We start from the raw sequence: 14,615 nt of genomic DNA on the forward strand, positions 1-14,615 counted from the left end.
ACGCTTGCCTCTCGGCACGCCCAACCCTCCCATTTTACTCTTCTCCCCCCCCCCCCCTACTCGTGCCTTCCCGGTTTCTGTGGTTCTTCCCACGTGTCGTTATTCTACAGTTATGACCAGAGTCTTCCACCTTGGGTTTCCCGTACCTCTTTAGTTGTATCTTATCTCAGTGTCTCCACACTGAACGCATGTTTCCCACCCCTTCTTCAAACATGTTAAATCCAACCCACCCTTTTCTTAAAGCTATAAAGGTTATGTTAATATGTAATACAGTGTCTTGTACCAGAGGATGGCTCTGTGAGCCGAGAGGCGTCGAACACATTAAAATATTGTGGAAAAGTACTACCATATTTTAATTAAATATGTTGAACTTCCACCATATAGCGTCTGAATCTGTGGAACTTATGCTTTCAGTTACACTAGCAAGTCATCTTCGAAAAAAATTCGTTATATTAAAACTGCACATGCACTTTTGTCCTTTCTTACACTATATCACGTCCATGTAAGAGGATTATTAAAAAGTGTAATTATTAACAAGTGGTAGAAGGAATTTTTAAGAGAAATGGAGACTGTGAAATCTTAAAATGAAAGTTCCAGATATGTAATTAAAAATACATTTCTGTAATAACGGAGGCAATCTCCGAAGTATACAGCTGGAAAAATCTTTGCTAAAAGCTCATAAAATAATTTAAAAATACATATAACAAATGAGTGAATGTAAAATTTTTGGAGGATAAGAATTTAAAAAAGTCAACACAACATAACGCGACAAAATAAACTAAGTAATCCTCCACGGACGAAGCGATCATTTTGAATGCGTTATTTATGCTTAATGTTAAAATATGATCTATGCTTTAAGTATGCGTTAGCTTATGAATTTCGCTGTATTCGTGAGCTGTCCCGTGCAAATAAATATATAAAAAAAATAATTTGGTATGCTAACTGCAAAATAGGGTTTTCTGTTTAGCAAAAAAATAATTGACACACTTTTTTTTAATCGATTAAATAACATAACATAACACGCTATTCTTCTCTAAAATGCTAAAGGCAACTTCATAAATCTACTTAAAAAGTTTCTTTGAATAACATCAAAATTATTCTCCGTCTATTAAAGTCTCTTTCCAAAATTTTCTCTTTACAGTCATAAAGTTCCATTTATGCAAGTCCCATTCCCTACCTTCAACGCTTTGTCCATGCAACAGTGCACAAGAATTCACAAACTTAGCATTTTTTTCAAATCCATATTCATCTCTAAAGTGAAGACTCTGGTTCATCCAGAAAGGATCTTTTGCAATTCCAATCCGCACTATTTCGTCTTCATCCTTGCGTCATTTCTTTCAGAAGTCGCAGATGCATATGCATTCCGCATTTTTCGGCCGAAAATCCATTTGCCGAATACAGTTATTTAGGTAGTCCATTTCAATAAATCTTGAATTCATTACACTTTCCCACTACTTAAGTGGTGACAATTTCAACTGCGTAATTTTATTTATCGCTCTATTTAATTTTATTTGATGATTTAGAGGCAGAGAGATTACAAAAACCTTATCTTCCTAAAGTTAAATCGTGCTTGGTACATCTACTAAAGGTATAATTTTCCTCAACGTTTTTGTGCAGTAAAAAAAGATAAAATATATGTAGAGTGGGAAAATATAACATTTAATATGATAGGTAAAGTGTATTTGGCAAAAAATAACCATTTTCTCAATCGTTCAACAATAATTAAAAATAAATTAGCAGATAATAAATTGAGGAATTACATGAATTTAATACGGAAAGAAGTAGAAAAACATTGTTTCCTTTAGTTGAAAAATATTTTAATTTGAAAGAGAATGAAGTAATTTATCTGAGGAAATAAAATTAATGATGATTAAGTATGTGCACTGCTTAGTACACAGGAACTTCCAAAAGCACATAGGTTACCGTCCTTTGATGCAATTTTCATTGAAATCCTGTATTTGTAGAACGAGTCCCCAAAGATTCCCCAACGGGAATATATTTTTTTTAATTTAAAAATTAAATTAAATACTAAGACGTTTTTTTTGAAAACGAAAGTCATGAGAAATAGCTGTGTGGTGTGAGGACGATGTTCCATTCATGCGTAAACCCTAGAAAATGAAAATCTGGTATTTTTTGCGAAACGCTTCCATATTTCTATGGTTCTTGTACGTAGACAAAGGGATTCCCGAGAAAACGTCAAGGTCCGCTTTACAGATAGCGATGCAGGGAAGATTTTGATGAGCAAGGGAGATTTTCTTCCTTTGTGAAGCAGTGCCGAAGCTAAAATGGAACGAATAACTAACGGTCTCCGGTTATTAGGTCTCAGCGGGTGGAGGGATCGTTTTCATCTCCCATCCTCGCCATTCGCTTGCTCTCCGTCAAATGGGTTTTAGTTTCCACTCTCAACATAGTAGTATTGTCAGTAGTGCAATACCTGAAGTCCTACTCTCCTCCGCAATGCAAATTCTGAAGTTTCAACAGCAAAAAAATACCAGATTACCATGGAGTGTAGCGGGAAATTATTTCATTATATGAGATGAATATTAAGACCTCATCATCATAATCATCATCACTGGCAAAAAATCCCAAGAATGGTGTGACGCAGCTCTCCGCTTAATTATCCTATCAACTTATCTTCTCACACCAACATATTTCTTCTATTCCACATCCTTCTTTACCCTCTATCAATCGAGGCCTTCCTTTTCCATTCTTCGATTTACTTCTTCCTTGACGATTGTCTTCATCAGGCCATCATATATATATCAAGATAAGGGCTATAAGGTTGTAGGTCTTTTTGTCAAGATTTCTTTTGCAAATTTTGTTTGGCTAGGGCCAGTGTTGTCATGGTGCCGTAACGCGCCATGGTTAACAAAATATATAATAGTCAATTAACCCTTTTGTTGCTTCAAAATATCAAATGCATACATTCGTAACCAACAAAAAAAATTGTGATAAAATTTAAGTAATAACTTGCAATGAAAGAAACACACACTAATATTTCACTACTAAAAAAGCTAAGGAAAGTGCGTTCCGGCATAGCTAATTTTGCCATGACGTCACTGGCTAGGTCGATAGAAACACTACTACTACTCGTGAAATGAAGGCCGCATTAGTTTTTCCCTTCACATTCCTTTCTGACCTACCCTGGAAAATCTTTTATCAACTTTTTCGATCACTCGAACATAAATCATTTTACTTTCAAAATTCTAATTCACCCCGCTAGGTCAACCAAAAGGTTGAAATATTATTTTTGCTGCTTATTTACGTAATTGGTATCGAGAGCAATATAGAATGAAGCTGGCCTGATCGAAAACTAGGAATAATTTTTGCTAAAAAATAGCTCTACATTTAAAATGTGCAATTCAATACTAGGGTCGACTCGAAAATGTTTTTTTTGCACTATAATTCACCATAAAATATAGAACTTGGTCTCGATTTCGAAATAAGCTTGTGTATGGGCTTATAATCACCACAGACTAAGAGGCCCACGACAGTGCGTTGGAGAAGGAATTTTTTTATTTTTCTACGCAGGCATTTTAACTGCTGAACATTATTGCCTAAAAACTTATAATAAATCACGATATTTCGTAACTCTTCACTCGTGAATATAGTACAGCAATAATTTTGACTCAGTTTAAAGCGAAATCTTAACTGGAAAGCCTGTAGGTTGTGGATCCGCAAAAATCAGCAATTTGGTAAAATACATACGGAATGCAATGTGAAAAATTTCCCCTGGATTCGAACCTCGATCAAAATCGAACCATTGCGCCAACAACTAAAGCCTGAATCACACGATAATTTTTTTCGTCGCGAAAGTGATCACTACCGCGATCACTAGGCGAAATGATCGTCGCCGGCAATTGTTTTTCGCGTTCGCGATCGCGATGAGGATTCCCATCGCTATTTTTCATCACTAGTCCGGTCGCTTTTTCCGTCGCTAAAACCGTCACTAAAACCCCATATCAGCCAATCGGAACGCATGCCCGTATGGAGCGATTGCAGCGCAACGTTTGACATTTGTGGGAACGACATAGATAAACAAACACGCTGTATATTTTCGTGATGTAGGTCCTATGACAACAAGCTGTGATATCGGAAATGATGCGAAAAGCGATGGCGGGAGTGACCGTGTGATTCAGAAAAATGAACACCAGAGCGATCGCTTTTCGCGACGGGAAAAGTGATCGCGATAGTGATTACTTTCGCGACGAAAAAAATGATCGTGTGATTCAGGCTTAAGCGATCCAGGTTCCTATATGGTCATTGAAATCAAGAAACCAAAGCAGTATAGTGGTCTGCGCTGTAGCAATCAATTTGGCTGGACACGTTTTTCCTGCGACAATTAATATGAAATGCTAACAGTGGTAGATTCCTGCGGATAAAACCCACTTGATACGTTACTCAAGAAAAGCATGGGGAATTATAATTCTTATTCCGCAGTTTCACCATTCTTACTTATCACAGTGGGGCGGAGGCGGCCTGACCGAGCTAACGGGACCGTTAGTGCTACAACGCCGCTCAGTGTAGAATTCTGCGAGTGTATATCATAATTGGAGGGGTCACTAAACATATATATGAAGGCGTGTGGAAGGCAAGTTGTGATAGAATGAGGACTGCGTTTTTCTCTGTATTTCAGCTAATGAACATCATTATCGAAAAAATTACTAAATCACGATATTTCAAAAATCTTTATTCAAGAATTTAGTAGAGCAATAGTTTTGACTCGTTATCTTTATTGAAAATATTGTTAACTTTCAAATCTGTAATGATCAGCAATAGCAAACGACGGTATATTTCAATTTTACCTCGCGAAAAGCAATGGCAATTAATACTAATAATTCCACGTCCAGAAAAAATAAATTTCTCGGACAACATTTTTTAGAACCACTACAATATTCAGGTTCGTATATTATCATCGCAATCAAGGAACCAAAATAGCATAGCGGTCTGCACCTCGCATTCCGCCTGGCAAGGAATTTTTTCCTTCGACAATTATTGTGAAATTCTAAGAATTATTCAATCCAGCGCATAAAAAAAAACACTTCATTACATGTTATACTTAATATATATGATACATTTCTCAGCAAAAACATGGGTAAATATAATTTTCATACCCCAGTTCTGCTCCTAGCATTCCGTCTGGCAGGGAATGTTTTCCTGCGACAATTAGTGTGAAATTCTAAGAATTATTCAATCCAGCGTATAAAACAAAACACTTCATACCATGTTATAATTAATATATATGATACATTTCTCAAAAAAAACATGGGTAAATATAATTTTCATACCCCAATTCTGCTCCTAGCATTCCGTCTAGCAGGGAATGTTTTCCTGCGACAATTAATGTGAAATTCTAAGAATGATTGAATCCAGTGTATAAAAAATACTTGATACTATGTTATAATTAATATCTATGATACATTTATCAACAAAAACATGGGTTAATGTAATTTTCATACCCCAGTTTCACCATCTTGCTCTCAGCACTGGGCGGCGGGCTGACCGAGCTTATGGGACCGTATTGTGCCACAACGCGGCCCAGTGTAGAACTCTGCGAGTGTATAACATAATTGGAGGGGTCGCACTTTATATGGAGGAGTGTGGAACGCAAGAGAGAGTGAGAGAGAGAGAGAGAGGGAGGGAGAGAGTAAGGACTGCGTTCCATGTGTTTAGTCGGTGGAAAAGGGCCGAGGGAAGGGGTTTGAAATGAATGGAGTGAGCGAGAGAGGTATTGAAGGCGAGAAAATTGCAAGGAAAAGGTCTCTCAAGGAACGAGACAAGAGTGTTGGGAGAGAGAGAGAGAGAGGGTATTAATGAACCTCACGCAGTTCTTTGAGGCGTTTGGGGAGGAGGAAAAAGAAGGCGGTTTTAATTAAAGGAATTTTCTTCCCCGCATCTTTTTTTTTTCACTTCCCTTTCGTCTCCGCGGGGGAACATTCTTCTTTATGTCCTTTTCTTTCTCTCACTCTCTTCCTTAATTTATTCGCGTGTATTTCATTTCGCAACCTAAGTATGGGGGGAGGGTTTATTTCGTCGAGTAATACTACAAGAATGTTGGTCACACGCGGGTTTCGAGAATTGTTATTTTGATTCGAAACGCTTGAGGTGACGTGCAAAGCTCTTCTCGCCGACAAGGTGTTCCTTGACTCTTGTACCGTGTTTTTCTCATTCAAGAACTGTTTCAAAAATAATTTCAAGAACATTTAAGGACCTGTTTCTCATTTTTTGATCAAGAAAGTATGAAAAAATATAGGTAAATTCATTTTTTCCATTCAAAATTAATTTAAATTGCTTTAAGTAAGATTGCAACATTACCTTCAGTTTTCCAGACGCTGAAAGACCTTCATCATTTCTATCCTCTTTAATGAGGTTTGAAAATACCACTAGGGTATAATTTGCGTGCATATTATTAAAAGGTGTAATAAAGAATATATTTATGTGATTTGGTCAATGAATTCATTATTGGTGATCAGTATTGAACTATTATTTTAACCTGACGGTGATGATTTTCCTTGCATAATTGCGAGGTAGATTAATAATGATTCCGCAACTTCTTATGCATACAATTGCAGAATAAGAAGTCGAAAATTACAACTTTTATTATATGAAAGTTCCACAGAGAAAAAATCATTCGCCTTGACCGCCTTGCGGGTGACTCCCGTAAAAGTTATCACCGCGGCTAGTCCCGGTATACTTTAAACTTTTATTATAACCCAGATCATCTCACGCCACGAAAATCACTTGTGACCATAATATTTCCGTATAAGAACTGTCGTAATTATTTCCCATAACGTTATGAATAATGGTATGAGACTATCAGGGACATATTTTTAGAAAACGTAGGGAAACGATAGAAAATAATCAAACATTGCCATAAACGAAAAAGGGGATCAAGAAGGAATGAATTGATCTTTTGCTGAAGAAAAACTTACTATCTGTAATTGTATTTGACCTAGCATAGAGGTATTCTGAAAACCTCTTTCGAAAGATGATTCGAAAAAATACTTGGAATTTGTTCCTTAACCAGAGTTACTTTAATGCCGCAACAAAGAGGGCCGAAAAGTGATTCAAGTTCCCGAAATAAATGTAAGCTTGCCAGAATTATTACGAAATACCTCAAATCATGGATTTTCTGATCAATCAATACTCAAGATACAAAACCAATAAATCAACTCTGTTTAGCCTAGCGTATCCGGCACAGGAAATTTTACGAGACATATTTCATATAATAGCTAGGTAAATATTTATGTCAATTCGAGTACATATCGTACATGTATAGGTAACTTGGCCATTTTTTCCTCATTATATTTCACTGAGAGGACAAAATGTCGGAACAGAGAACTATCTTTCATGCGAGAAATTCTTTTGAAAATGTTGATAAAATTGTAGGAGACTCTTAAATAAAATTTACAGATGGAAAAACATTTACTTAAAGCAATTAAAAGAAGCATCAAGAGCAGGATAAGATTTATTTAAACATAACTCAACTGAAATGGAAATATGGAGAAAAAATATAAATGGAGGCGAAATGAATGTTTCTCTATCTGTAAGAGTATAACTCTAACTAGTACAGATATGATTAAGTACAAACTTGAATACAAAACAAAAACCATTTGGTTTTGGTTATGACCATCGTTTGTATATAAGATTGAAAGGAATCGGAATAATACGCTATAAACCAGCTGGAGAGGAATTCGCCCTCTTTATTTCACTTGTTCCGACGAGCTAGTCAAATACTACCGAATGGACGACAATAGGTTAAATGAGGCTAAACATCTGAAAAATCTATTCACTGTTTCCATTCTTATTCAAGGAAAAGTACAGCTCCCGGTTCAAGGATGCTCTTGAGAGGGGGGGCGGTCCTCGTGAACAACTGCGAAAGGGACCCAGCGTCTTCCAAGAAGGGCCATTTCCCAAAAGGAAAAAAAAGGTGTAGCATGAAAAGAAGCACGGAGCGTACATCTACGAATGCAAATTCGAAGGTCCTCCAACTCTACTACTTCTGCTCTCTCAAGATGGAGAAAGGCAGAGGGGGTGGAGAGACTGCTGTAACGCGGAAAAGAAGAGAGTCACATATCACTAGACGAGGCACTCAACAGTTTCCTTTCCGCGCGCGCGGAGACGTCAGAGCCATCTCTTGGGATTTGACCGAACCACTCAAGAGGGGAGAGGCGGCTGTTTACACGTCTGTCTCCAGGCGACCCATCCGCTCCCATAAATAATAATAACCATAATAATAAGGGAATAAAAATGGAAGGAGAGAAAGAGGCGTAGTAGAGTTGGAAAAGCCGAGGGAATCGAGCCAGTGTGGGTGAGAGTCTAGGGCGGTTTTTTCAGTCGTATATCATGCGAGATGGAGCGACAGTGGCGCCGTTCCCTCACTCCTCTCGCGGACAAACTTGTAAACGTCCCCTCACCCCACCAAAAGATCTTTTCTTCCCTTTTTCAACTCGTGTTGGGGTATAAGGCGGGAGCAGTACTGGATTCAGGTCGTACGTTACTCCCCCTACTCGACCGAACTAAAAGGAAACGAATTTTATTGCTTTTATTGTAATAGTAGAGCAGTATAGTCATACTCGAGCGCTCCTTCTGCACTCATATCGTTATTGTTATTATTATCATTTTTTTCCTCCCGGATGGAGCTCCTTCTATCATAACCTCCCGACCAATCCACGAATCCCGTTCGCTATTCTCTTTTTTATGTATTCGAACGGAATGTTTTCCGTTTCTACTGCCACTTCTACTTCGCATTCATGGTTCCCCGTAGCGAGTGTATCCTTCCACCCTTCCCCCCTGCGCGTCAAGCCCGGGCGGGCACCGAAGAATCCTTCAGACTCAGGTACGTATATCTCCAGCCACCGTAACGCCCAAGTCATCGTCGTCCAGCTCCGATAGGAAAGCCTTAATTCCCCTTCCAAAGATGACCAACTCTCCGGTCATTCCTCAAATCTCTCGATTATTCTCTGCCTCCTTCTTAGCGACGCGGTCGTTACTAGTCATTTAAGGGAGATAAAAAGTAAAAATATTGAATGACTGCCATCTCTGGACAACATGTTGCCTCTTCGTAATCCTTCCTTATCCTCTTCCGGAGTATTATTCCGTTTTTTTTTGGAAAACAGCTAGGGAGAAGAGATACCCACGAAATCGGAAATTCAACCACTCTGTCCAACATCGTCAATCCGTAGGTTGAGTGAAACTCCCGCCGTCTTACTACAAAATGATAATATTTTATTTTGTGATGCATGTTTCGCTTTGACGAGCAAAAATTAAAACGTATTTTATAATTATTATCTATCAAAAAGATTTGCTTGAGACAAAGTATGGTAACGCAATCGCAGTCATCGTCTTCCAGCTCCAGCCTTACTTATTTTTTCTATTATGATCTTTGTTTCACTTTTCGGACTTGAATTGTTTAAAAATTGTTTCCTTGCAAAAAGATGTACTCAATACAAAGTATGACGTGAAAATCTTTTTTCGGCATTGAGTGATGCAAAATATATAGAGCACAAAAACAAGTCACAAGGAAAAATCTGAAAAATATAAATGAGGGGGCTATCAAACATTACATAAGCACCGCTTATGGAGGGGAGGGTATGAAAGGGAAGATTTTGCTAACTTCGTGAGTGGGGGCAGGTTATGGCTACGTAAGGCAGGAAGGCTCAACACCTCAGCGAAGAAAGTAGTGGTGAAGCAGAGGGCGTATTAAACATTAAACAGAAAGCCCAAAATATATGCTATTATATTTATTCTAGCAAGTATTAGAATACATCCATGCTGGAGGGCTATTCTACTTTTTTTATATCGAGATAATATTTCTTAGTTTCATTGAGAGAAATTCATTTCGTGCCCTTATTTAGTGAACAATGAATTTGATAGTGAATAGATTGTCTCTCACAAGGTCATAATCTCAATTGGAATCCTTCTTCATGCCCCACAAATTTTAATTGCAATTAGTGCGTGGCGTATCGTTCCATCTAAATTGAATAATATGTATACGCGTAAAAATGATATTTTATTAATAAATACAACAAACGTACTTTCATAGCACGATGTGTAATATTGTGTGTCACACGAAGCATTGATTGAGAAATCTTACCCTAGGAAACGTGTTGGGCAAATGCTTACTTTTGATTACATACGAGTCAGAGGGTTCATAAAAGTACAAAATATATTTTCTTACCACTTGAACGCTCCCTTATTATTTATTTATTATTTCCCTAATAATTTTGTTTGGCATTAATTTATCAGAGAAGTTAGATTTGAAAGGAATACCTTCTCATCACACGACGTGTGATTAACTTAACTTCGGCAATGAGGTCACTTGGGGCTCTTTTGAACTAAATGAAAGGCGGAAACCAAAAATAATATTTAGAGCACTGGGCCAATCTGTGCTGAGATAACAATTGAGCTCACGGCCTAGGGCGGAGTTACAAGCCACCTCGTAATGAGTTACCACACCGAGAACGTTACACGACGTGCCAGCTGCAATTTTCGGAACAGTTGAGAGTTATGGCAGGTCTAGTTCCTGCACGTGTCATGTAACGTGGAACTATTTGGAATGTGAACTTCACCATGCTGGGGTGGGGTTCAATGGGTATAATGAACTGGAGCCAAAAGAAAATGAGCAAGAAAAACGCACGCCAAAGCACATATTGGAAAGTCAATAGATGCCATTTTATCGGCCGTAATACATGATAAGGACATTCCTTTGCCTTTTACAAATACACAGATGCTTTTGGTCACAAAAATATTTGCCGAATACTATATCATTAAGATAAACTCGAAAATCATTCACTAAAACGCATCATGTGGCATTATTTTCTCAGCATTAATACTTTTTTACAGCGATTATATTTTCTAAATTGCTGAAACCATCTTTGGAGGCAAGTTAAAAACCGCAGGGAGGATGGATTTTTTCTATGGTAAAACTGTGAATTTTTCTTAAGTATCTTAGGCATGAATATATATCAGAATATAAAAATTTATATGTAATATAGGTAGAATATGACGTAAAACTATTGTGATTATATATCACGATAAAACCCTCCTCAGTTTGCAAATATTATTTGCAAGTTAAGAAGGAAAGCATTACAATATAGATTAATTAGACCCTCTTAGGAACTATATTGTCACTATCGATATTGCTGAGCATGAAATAAGAGCACGTGAAGTTAAGTAAGCTATATAGCAAGCTTGCCATTACTTGTAGCGTCCAACGTAAAGTTGGCATTATATATTTAAGTTCACTTCTATGAAAACAGGTCAAATGAAAAAGGAAAACGCTAGAATCATGAACTCAGTATTGTTGAGGTGCCAAAACACTCCGTGTTGGTAGAAACAGAAAGCGAAAGAAATGACTGTGGCGATAGAGAAAATTTTCCTCCAGTGTTTTCTAAGATCACATGCTTCAATTTTGTCTAGCAATTGCCCCTTCATCTGTAAGACATCACAAACTATAAGTATGAAAATACGTTTTTTCAGCATAGTATAATAAAAAATGGAGCTAGCAATATATCCAAATTCGCGATACCTACTGATGTCAAAGTTAAACTCCTTAGTTAAACTCCAACAACAGTAGATCGAATCAAGATCGATCACTCCCATAATCGATTAGTGCTCCCTTTGCATTACGTAAGTACTTGACAGTCACTCTCCTCTCGTATGAGTTGAACGTTATAGCCATTAATAGTCGAAATCTGTAACTGTATACTCACACATTTTAACCCTTGAACCATCTTGAAACTTTCAGTAGATTCTAAAGAGACCCTTCTCAACGTTTCCCTCTACCAAAAGTATTCAGAATGTGAAAAAAAGACTCTTCATGACTGCTTCAACATGATGCAGTACGATAAAAACCATTATTACGCCACGAAAAAAATTGGTCTCGCGGAAGAGATGGTCACGGTTGCCACAACCTGAGCTATCGATTCCTAAAATTTTGGCACGCCGCTGACGCAAAGTTAAGTCACTCTCCAAGGCCAGTTTTCAAATCCTTTAAGACGTAGCAGCAGCGCAGTGAAGTTTATTCGCCGGTCATAATGGCGAAATCACGAAGAGTCTCACATTTTACTGCCAATTAAAGTCTCTCGGAGGTAACTTTTGAGAGCAGCATTACGTGGGAGAAGCCGTGCCATTCGACCCATTCGGCCCATTCGATCCATGTGGCCCATTCGACCTATTCGGGCTTCCTGCGGGAGGCGCATGGTTTTTACGCTGCGCCTTTATTTCCTCGTTCCCTTTGTTTGCCTCTCTTGCATTTTTAGTGCCATTTTGGGCGAGAGGGTTATGGAGGGCGGTGAATACTTCTGCCACGGCATCCCGAAGGGATTACCCCTAGCATCTTTATTCTCATTCCTTTGACCTCGGACTGTGACACGTAGGCGCACTTAGAAACCCCTTCCCCATAGTGAGGGGGTTCCACAAGGTTATCGATGGAGGAGCTAGTTCCGATACATCGAAGCTCGGAGGGGTAGCTGGGGTAAAAACACATGCATATACATATGAATGCTTAAGATAGATACTTTGTTCGGTCGAAGTATTAACTGGTTACGTGACTTGGCACTCTTGAGTACAGATTTTAAAATGGGATGAACGCATATTTCCAAGCGTTATCAAATGAAGTTAATAGGAAAGTTTTACAAACCATTGGAGGAATATGGGAACGTTTCCATAGTCAAAGAATTATTTCTTAAAAGCGTATCGAACAATCCTACCAAGATTACTTCAAATAACTTGACCATTCTTTCGAATTTCGACCTAACCTCTTCTGATTAATTTTACCAGACCTAATTAATCTCTTTTCACTTTTACCAAACGGCCTTCTTTCTTCTTAACTGATTCTTATTCTTTCAATACCTTCTATCAACAAAATACTTAAATACGAAATATGCGAAGCATTTGATACATGGGCATTCCCAATCGAATTTATGCATTAAAAACTTTAGGAGGCAGGGGAAGCAAAACAAATTATGCCTGTCCTTGTCTAGTATAATCGGCAAGTATTTTTCCATGAAAAACATCCTTTTTTGAGAGATAACGGCCTCCTTTCATCACGCCCATGAGGTTTAAATGTTCATGTAGACGTAATCAGAAGAACAAATATACTACTTAAAAACGTTTGAAACCAGATGATTAAGGATGTACCAATACGGTACGGCATCAAAAACAGAAGAAACGGAAGGAGAATTCTTTGGAGTCAGAATAAAGAAGGATTGAAAGAAAAAAAAATTATTACTAGGGAAACCAGAAGGGTGGACCAGGTAAAAAGTTTTTTTTAGGGAGTTTCTCGGTTTAAGTTTTATGCCAGCACTCAGACGTGACAATAAAGTTTTGTACTATCATTTTAAAAAAATTTTGGACATCTTTATTATGATAATTCAAGCAATAACTATTGGGTAAAAGATAATAAGTTAAAAGTTCTTAATGCTGATTGATTTAAATCACTTCTTGCAAACTCTCCTGCGGTTGGCAATACGTTTTTTTGGGCATTGATATAAAAATTTTTAACAAATAATTACCCTCAATTCAAAATTCAATATGATTGATTTAAGGCAGGCTTAAAGTTTCGGGGATCGAAAGACCACATTGCTCTCAAACAGGGGTAATTTTGCTACATCCCAGAGTTTGGGTTAACATTTTCCTTCTTTCATTGCCGGCCCGCACCAATCAGGGCAGCTCGTAAAAATCACCTCCCATGAAGCAAATTTCCCTCACCTTTCCAACAGGGAAGTCCAAACCGATTCGCGAGCGATAAATACTCCGCTCATCACGGCAGGGAGACTGTTCCTCCCCGACAGACTTTACGGCGAGACCGACCGCGGCGAGCCGAAAACTTATTTCCTCGAAAGATTCCCACACGAAAAAGTTCGGCTCGGCCGCAAGAATGAAACTAGGAAAGTGCGGTGGTGCAAAAAAGCAACCTTGAGGAACCCCTCCCTTCATCAACCCGCGGAGAGGAAGTTAGTCCCTGTTCCGAGGATGGTTGGGGGAAAGACTTGAGTCTTTTGTTGTAAAAGGATGAGAATGGACTGAAAGAGCCGACAGACCACAAAGAGTTCTCCGCGAAAGGAGGAGGATGAGAAATTGCTTGGGAAGACTGAGGGAATCCTTTTACTGGAATGTGAAGGGCCAACTGTGGGTAACCATTTGTTCCCTCCACCTCAGAATCTGTCAATCTGTCTATCTTTTGTGCTTACTTACTTGTAAGTCAATACCTTTTCAGATGTCTATGTATGTTTGATTTCTATGAATTGACCTGAGCAAGTACGACTCGGCAGGGTTTAACATATAATTAAATGCTGTATTTATTCTTATACATGTAATATAGCACAAGACCCACGAAAGTGAGAGGAATACAAATCAACTAATTTCGGTGTTACTTGGTGGAACGAAGTCATATTCATTGTACCTAGATAAAAGCAAAAACAAAGCAACGATCCACGAATTAGTTAATAATTTCTACTAGTTTCAATAGATTAGCGTCATTGTCAAGGCGAGCAAACTAATATAGACAATCTAGATAATGACGCTGAACCGCTGAAACTAGTAGACAGCATTATATTCTTTGTACTTTAGTACTTTGTTTCAGCTTAGATCAATTATGAGACGGTAAGATT

Source organism: Ischnura elegans, chromosome 6, assembly GCF_921293095.1.
Source record: "Ischnura elegans chromosome 6, ioIscEleg1.1, whole genome shotgun sequence".
Taxonomy (NCBI): Eukaryota; Metazoa; Arthropoda; class Insecta; order Odonata; family Coenagrionidae; genus Ischnura; species Ischnura elegans.